Source organism: Chenopodium album, chromosome 23 (assembly GCF_948465745.1).
Source record: "Chenopodium album chromosome 23, dcCheAlbu1.1, whole genome shotgun sequence".
Lineage (NCBI taxonomy): Eukaryota > Viridiplantae > Streptophyta > Magnoliopsida > Caryophyllales > Amaranthaceae > Chenopodium > Chenopodium album.
Window position 1 is genome coordinate 29,106,192 of NC_137856.1, and position 9,404 is coordinate 29,115,595.

Here is a 9,404-nt window from a genome sequence, read left to right on the forward strand (position 1 = left end):
TCTGGTGAGATATCTCTTAATACCACACATGCACATTTTGCCCCACAAAGCTAAGGCTGCTGGACAATGGACATGATCAACTCTTAATAATAAGTATGATTTATACTATGTAATCATGTAAGTATGTTTTGTTTTATCTCTTGAGTATGTATAGACATATAATAACCTCAAGAATAGTCCTAAATCTTATTAGAACCTCTACTAATTATTAATGTTTGTGTAAACGTAAATAAATTACTCTTGTCAATTGTTTAATGAGAACTTATCCTTCTTGTAGATCTTGATAGAGTATATATTGAAAATGCATATCAATACTTTATTAATAATTGACGGTGTTGTTGTCTTGATAATCCTTTGGAGGATTAGACTCGTGATGACAGAAATGAGCAAACTTTATAATGTTTAAGATCATCCAAATTTTGTCAAAACTCTGATATCAACTTATGAGTTTTATTCTTGTCAACTAACGGATTAGGGGGGGAAAGTAGTGTTCGATCTTTCAAATTTACATATTTTGGTGTACACATACTAATTAAGTCACTTGTCACAACTAGCTTTGATTTCATACTAGTTACACTAGCATATTTAATTTACATGATTTGTGGTCTTGATTGTAGTATATTGTATATAGTAAATCATATTCCAAATCATTTAAATTAGTAGGCTAAAAAAGCTGAGATTAATGATAAATTTGTTGAGATTCTATCAAAATCAAATGAATTAAAGAAGATTTTATTACTGAGATTATAAACTACTCTGTAGAATCTAATTCTTTAGGCACTTTTGTTTTATTACAATTCTTTACACACTTCATGAACATAGAAGCTAAGGTATATATAGCTAGAGGACAAAAATAAAAAAAAGTTGAACTTTTGAACACATGTTTACATACACATTTGGTAGAAACCAATAAAGAAGTGGAATAATTTGGCCAGTATAGATATATAGGGATCATTGCCAAAAAAAAAAAAGTTCATGAAAAAGTTGATGGTACGTTATTTTGGTACAATGGTGTAAAGCAGTAATCTTTGGATTTGATTGAAACTATTTTCAATTATCAGGAATTAAATTTTTAAAATGAATAACTCGTTATACAACATCTATACCAAAGATAAATAATGATACACGGATTATAAAGGATCATATTATGTATTATTGTTTTATGATAAATGCTTGTATGTTGTAAGGTTTGTCAATATAATGCTAGTAGAATTTATAAAGCGTGACATTGGGAGGCAGATTGCATTGTTATGTTGTGTGTATGGTTGGTGAAGCTTATGCGTAATGCACAACATTTCATGGCTTTGTTTGTCTTTAGATTAACGAACAAGTAAAGAGGTCAAAAGCAACTTGGTCTGATGAAACAACTAAGATTTTTTGTGAGGTTTGTGCTGAAGAGGTCCATGCAGGGAATATACCACACACTCATTTTAGCAAAATTGGTTGGAATAATGTGGTTATAAAGTTCCAACAAAGGTCTGGTAAAATGTATGACCAGAAACAATTAAAAAACAAGTGGGAGAAATTAAAAACGGAGTACACTACATGGAAGAATCTCATAGAAAAGGAGACAGGGTTAGGATGGGATCATGAGAAAAATACAATTGTTGCATCCGATCAGTGGTGGGCACTCAAAGAACAGGTGAGCATAACAATAATCTGATTTCTACATTTCCTTTTTCAAGTAGTTAGTTGTAACTAATTACATTTATTTATTTGTATAGGCCAGTCCGGGTGTTGCTAAATTTCGTGAAGCTAGAATCCAAAATTTAACAGATTTACAGATCATGTTTGCTAAAATAATCGTTTCTGCTACAACTTCATGGAACCCTTATTCACAAGATGATACTGAAATAGAAGACTCGTCTACCATAGGCAACGAAGAAATAGAAGATGAGGAGCAAGTGGATATTACTATGGATGGTAGTATTAATGAAACAGTATCTCAACAACTTGAAAGTGAAAGCATTGACAAGACCAAAGTCAATACAACATCGGAAGAAAGAGGAAAAAAACACAAAAAGGAAAGAAATCTAAAGTTAGCACAGCTAAGCTCATGCAAAATGAGCTAAAACGTATTGTTGGTGCGATGGAGAATTTTTCTCAATCTAGTGCTACTGTAACTTCAAAAAGAACTGACCTTCCTGGTTGTAGCATTGGAGAGTGTCTAACATTGCTTGCTACAACACCAGGGGTTGAATTAGGAAGTGAGCTTTATATGTTAGGAACTCGTTTATTTGTGAAACGAGAATATAGAGAGATGTTTGTTGGTATTCCTGATGAAAATATACGGAGTGTTTGGCTTGAGCAAGAATTGGAAAGGGAGAAAAAAGCTTCTCAACGTTATTTTTTTTTTATTTGTTATGAAACATTGTATTTATGCTTTTATTGCTACTCTCTTTAATTACCGTGTTGTAACAGACTAACTTTCTTATTTATATCAGTTATTTTGATTTTCTTAGTATTTGTTATATATCATTATCATTATACTTTCTTGAGTAATATTAGCTTTTTATAGTTGCTTTGTTATATAAGGTTTACTTTAAAGTAAACAATTTTAATTGGTTCCTTGTTTTTTTTTATAATCATATTAGTTCAAATGGAAGTGCTTATGATGATGTAATGGATGAATCCTCCTCCGAAGAAGAAGACGATGAAGAGTTAGTACTTCAAGAACAACTGAGGGGTAAACAAATGATGTTATATGCTGCCACAGGGGTAACAATACTTACCAAATACTATCTTAAATATTTATGTAAACAACCTACTAGGATTTCGTTATGTTCTGGATGGCAATGGTTGCAAGAGGTTTTATCTACACCAGGTGAAAGTTATAGGATATTAAGAATGGAACCCCATGTGTTTTATAGTCTTGCAAAATTATTAGTGGATAAATATGGATTAAAGTCAACTAGAACCATGCCTGCTGAAGAAGCACTCGGAATATTCATATATTTATGTGCACAATTTCAATCCAATCGTAATATGCAAAATCGCTTTAAACATTCTGGTGAAACGATAAGTAGAAAATTCAATGAAGTTCTTGAAGCAATGACAAGATTTTCTAAAGATATTGTAAGACCTTCTGATCCAAACTTCAAGGAGGTTCCAACCAAGATACGAAATAATTATAAATATTGGCCACATTTCAAGGATTGTATTGGTGCCATTGACGGAACTCATATTCCATGTGTTGTTTCGGAGGAGGATAAAATCCCTTACATAGGGCGCAAAGGTATCCCTACACAAAATGTGTTAGCAATTTGTGACTTTGACATGTTATTTACATATTTTGTTGCTGGATGGCCGGGATCTGTTCATGATAATCGAATCTTAAAGGATGCAATGGAAGACCCCAAGAAATATTTCCCTCATCCAACCGAAGGTATATATTTATGAAATTATTATGCGTATAATCGTTACCATTATTATATACTATGGTGTCATTATCTAATATTATACAATGTACATGAAAATATTATGTTGTTGACGCAGGCTATCCGAATATGAAAGGATTTTTGGCTCCTTTCAAAGGTGAACGATACCATGTTCCTGATTTTCGTCGTTCAACACAACCTCCAAATGGTTTCTATGAAGTCTTTAATTATTCACATTCGTCGTTGAGAAACGTTATAGAGAGAACATTTGGTGTCTGGAAAAAAAGATGGAGGATATTATCAATTATGCCCAGCTTTCCGTTGGAAACTCAAAAGAAACTTGTTGCAACTACTATGGCTATGCATAACTATATAAGAAGACACGCGCTTGAAGATTTGGAATTTGATAAATGTGATGCAGATCCTTATTATATACCTGAAGTTGAAGGGGATGTGGATATTGGAGGCAACCCGGTAACTACTCTTGAAGAACATGATGGATCAATGGATGATTTTAGTATGGAGTCTATTCGCTACAATATTGCAACTTCTCTAATGAGTCGTTGATTGTAACATTATTGGATCTTTTATTAGGAATAATTATATTAGACATTATGTTTGTAATTATGAACGTATGAAACTTTTGGATATGAATTATTAATATGAAATTTAAAGATCTAAGTATTTAGACTTATGAAATGTTCAAAATTTTAAATTAAAATTTTATCTTACAAGCAATTATAAACAATTTGCTAACCAAAATTAAAAAAATAATAATAATAAAAAAACTACTATTAACAACAATGTACAAGAACTTAATACTAGTTTATTCTCCCAAATAATTTTTTTTTTTAAAAAAAACCTGATATGGGCCAAACAAGGTAAAATAGTTTCTCAATCTAAGAATCACTTCTAATTTTTGATGGGCCAAACAAATTTGTTTCTTACAAGTGTTTCCCTAGAAATAGTTTTTGGAAAACTACTTCTGGGAAACAGAAGTTGTTTTTCGGAAGCTTGGCCAAACAAACCCTTAGTTTCTTGGTTATAGTTTTTAAATACTAATAAAGTATAGGTATAGATTAGAGACTTTTCTCTTTAAATGCTCATGAGGAAAAAAAAATAACCCCCAATATAAACCCTAGTTTAGTTAGGGACTTTTCTGTAAATTCCCCCATATAAACCCTAATTTAAGATCGTTTATCCCTCTTAAAAAAAATCATCTATGTCGGTTTGGAAATATTGAAATAGGCAACCGTGGTTTCTCTCAAATTATATATAGATAGGCAACTTTATAATTTCATCTCCATCTGTCAGAAAATTTTGATTGAGGATTTGTCGAAAACAATCAATCAATAATATGGATGATTCACGAAAGCAAGCAATAGATGTAAGCTCTCTAAATCAATGTTGAATTTGTTTTCAATTGAATTACTCGTTACATCTCCTTCTTTTTTTGTTTGCTTGTTTGTTTGTTTGTTTGTTTTTTTTTTTTTCTTTAGCGTCTAAGTGAATTGTTAGTCAGTATTAATTATATTTAATGCATCTAATTTATGATTTAATAAGGTTTGAAGTTCTTCCGTAAGTTGTTTCTGATTTGATGATTTGCAGTAGATACTTTTCCCGTGTTTTTTTTTTATATTATGCTAACACTAGTAATTAAATTTTGATTTGTGTTTGAAGGTTATTAATGATGATCCTTTAAAAGTGGTTGAAATACTTGGAGTTGCAAAGACGAGAAGTTTGTACGAAGATGCATTTAAAGCTAATGAATCCGATGATAGAATTATTAAGACATTGTGTTTGAAATATGCTGCACTTGAGACGAGCTTACGAGAACTAGATCGTGCTCGGGCAATTTACGTGTATGTCTCCATGTATATTAATCCTGAAACAGACCCTGATTTTTGGACTCAATGGCTCGAGTTTGAAGAACAATTTGGGTGTGAAGATACAATGAGAGAAATGATTCGTATCAAGCGAAGTGCACTCACCTATTTTAAACCAATTGTTGTTGATATACCTCCTGAATTACTACTTAATAAAGGAGACCTTTTATTGGAACCTTTTGGAACCTTGACTTTAGAAGAAAGAAACATGTGAATGATTATGATGACTTGATTATTTTCAATGGGAATTATGGTTTTTGAACTTTTATCTGATCTGTTTTATTTCTGTTATAAGTGATTTTTTTTGTTGATTCCTTAGTCTCTGCTTGGAATTTCCTTGTGGAGCTCACAATAATGAAAAAGTTGTTGATTTATTCACAAAAATGCTCCCATGAGAAACAAATTTCGTTTCTCACCATGAGAAACAGGGAATTTCCCTTTCTGCTAATACTTGATTATTTTCAATGGGAATGGCTTGTAATGTGATGCTTGATTCGGATTTTGGATTGGTTGAGGTCTATGACCGAGATTCTAGATTGAGGAAACTGACTATTCTAGCTGAGACAATGGGGTACTTAGCTCCGGAGTATCTTCACTTTTGTGTTCCTACTATTAAGTCTGATGTTTACTGTTTCCGAGTAGTGGTTTTGGAGGTGGTAACAGGAAGGGCAGTCGAGAACAAACAAGGTTTTCTCATTGATTGGATATGGAACCTGCGGGAGAAGGGTAGTTGGTTGAGGCGGTTGATTGGAGAATGATGGGGCGGTATAGTAAGGAAGACATGGAAAGGATGCTCAAGGTTGGTCTGTGCTGTGTGCACTTAGATAACAAGAAAAGACTTATTATTAAGGAAGTACTTAAGATGCTAAAAGGGGAATTGCAGGTGCCTGATTTATCAGCTAAGAGGCCGGATGTGATGTTTCGAGCATCCTATCATGGGGCTTCGAAAAAGATAGTGAATGCTAGAGTGGAGGTACTCAGATTTTTGGAATGAACTAGTTTACTTGCTAGTACTTCTAATATGTTGGCAGTGTATTGAATAACGATTGCTGATGGTAGTAACTTGTTTCAAACTTCTGAACTTTATAAGTATAATACACTTTGTGTGAGACATTTGTCATATTTTAGAATTCACCCAACAAAACCCTGCTTGAATATTGTAGGTGGGATTATCTACAGTTGTCCTATTAGTTTCAGTAAAAACATTTATTTCAGAAACGTGTTGTTAGCAACCGTTCGTGGCTGCATTATGTTTTGCTGCTGCTCCTCGCAGGCTGTTTCTGTGAGTCTGCTGCCCCGATCGCAATTAAGTCTGCCTAGCTCCATGGCTGCATTATGTTGAGTTGTTGCCACTCCTTGCATTTTGTTCCTTTAAGTCTGCTGCTCCATTCGCAGTTAACTCTTTGATCCAACTCGGATGTATTAGATCCATGTCACTAAAAATGTAATCTAAGGATCTAGATTCAAGTATTCTCTCAAACTTGACACTTTATAATATAAGAAGGTAAAAGTGACTTAAACTAGACTAGTATTCATATTTTCAAAGTGACGAGGATTACACCTACTAATTATCTTTCCTTTTTTAATTTTAATTCTTGGTGTATAGAGAGTCGTAAAGGACAATAATGAAGACAAGATTTGATCCCAAATTTGATCAATTGAATGGCCTAAAATTTTTTACCATTGAGACCACTTATTAAGTGCTTATTCCTTTCTTTTCCCCAATTATATGAGGGCATATTATTCTGATTCGATTGATGTCATTCATGGTATAAGCTTCACTTTGATTGTTTTTTTTATTAATAAAGCTTGTACAAATGTGGAAATAACATTGGTCTTCTAGTGTACAACTCTTAGGTCTCTGAAAAGACATTCCCAGATGTTAACTAATTGCCTATTAATGAAAACATACCTGATTTGTTAGCTAGAAAACAATAAGATAGTAGATTAATTAATTAGAATGTTTAGATTATTTAATACTAGTAATATGTTTATAGGTGTGTATTTGGTAATTAATGAGCATTGTTTTGTAATGTCATAGCTATCTGAGGTCTTGCTACCCTGCCTTTTGTTTTTGTATGACAGAATTACTGTCAGCACATATAAAGATTTTTGGTGGGTTAATAATATTTATGTCGATTCGATTCAGTGAAATTTTGGTTGTAATCGGGTTCTAAACTGATTTTGTTGAGATAAAGCGGGTTTGGTTTCCTATATCGAGTTGACCGTGTTGGGCCCAGGTCACCCACCTTGACGGGTCGCACGCACACTCCACTCCACGTTAGTATGATATTGTCCGCTTTGGGCCTAGTCCGCACGGATTTGTTTTTGGGCACTTTCCCAAAAGGCCTCATACTATTTGGAGTGTGCACTCACTTATAAGGAGCTCTTCTCCTCCTTTCTCCTTCCATGTGGGACTTGGGATGACACCCCAACAGACCGGGATTTAAACGAGTCAGATTATTTTGAAGTATAAGATTATATGTGGATTTATCGTCGATTTTGTGTCTTGTTATGTTCCAATTTGGGCTAACCGGCTAAATGAGTCTATAAAATTAGTTTACGGGTGAAGTAATTCGGTTTAACCATTTTTATTTGAGCTTCAAACGTGTTTGGGATAGAAACAATTTGCGTCAATAAATGTTTAAAACACGCAAGTATTTGGTTCGGTTGTGGTCAAATTCTAACGGTTTAGATCATTATCAGCTTATGGTTCATATACAGATTAATATTACTCGGTTTTGTAATTCTGTTCGGTTTCGGATTAACTAAAAATGGCTTGAGTCAGTTTAAAATTTTAAATCGATTTTAACTAAATTTGGTCCCCCTAGGGCCCTACGTACTGTAACGAAGTTTCATGGTTCTGTTTAAAAATTGCTATTTGAAGTAATAGTGACAAAATACTTTGAACAAGTGTCCCTATAACTGTACTCCACACTTATAATTTATCAAATAAATAATTTACTTAATCAACAAAGATACTCCATAACAAAAGGATGCCAAAATAAGGAATATGTGTTTTATTTTAATAGTAAGGACGGTTTTCCCTTTTCCTACTTTTCGATTTTGTAGACTTATTTTTCTAGAAATCATAGCATTAAAGCATATGCGGATATGCCAACGCACAGGCTAAATAAACAAAGACTTCTACGAGTATATGGTCAATAAATGAACTATTATAATTTGTAGTTGATTGTCTTATTTCAACTAAATTTGCACCAAAAATAATTGAGGTTATACGTGGCTAGAGATTAAGGGTTAATTAGGGGTTACTAGAAGTTAATGATGATGACTTGTATGCTAATTTGCTATCAAGGGGCGGTTAATTGTATTTTTATTACTCAATATGGATAGCTTATGGTCAATATTTTTTATACAACCTTCAATGTAAAATTGATTATCCGATTGTCATGCTTGCACAAAATAAAGAAGTTTGTCAAGTAATGTAAGATAAGAACAAAGCTGCCCTGTTTTCTCATTCGTGCAAATGAACATATAATTACTAATTTGCTCATTCATACAAATGCACAAAGAAAGCAATTGGTTCATTGGTTGTTCTTCTATATATACCTTGCAAGGTAAAGTGCACACAATGTCAATGAAGATGTGAGTTTTTGGGACGAAGCTAACCTTTCACATACGTTAATAATGTGCTAGTTATGACAAAATAGGGGAATTATAAGGTTTGATATATAAAACGGGCCTGGGCCACACCTGCTGCAGCTGGACACAACTTTCTTGTTTCTTCAATGTGGGAAAACTTCCACACACTTTTAGGCACTCACATGTGGGTTTAATTACTCATGGGCTCAACAAGGTTTAATTCAAATATTCGATCTTCCTAAACTTTTGGATCTGAGGTGGAAAGCAATGCCTATGATACTCCACCCCCTCAATCTCAAAATTGTTGAAATGCTAATATCGAACTACAAGACTTGTTAATTGATAGATTGTCGGAAATTAAACTTAAGAGTAACACAAAATTAGATATAATATACTATACACTAGGGCAGGTGTATGTAATAAAATATTACCCTCCATTAGAACGATAGCTTAGCTATAAATAGCACTAATTTATGCCCAAGTCTTTCACAAATACAATCACAAAAAATAACAATTATACAAAAAAAAAAGTCATAAG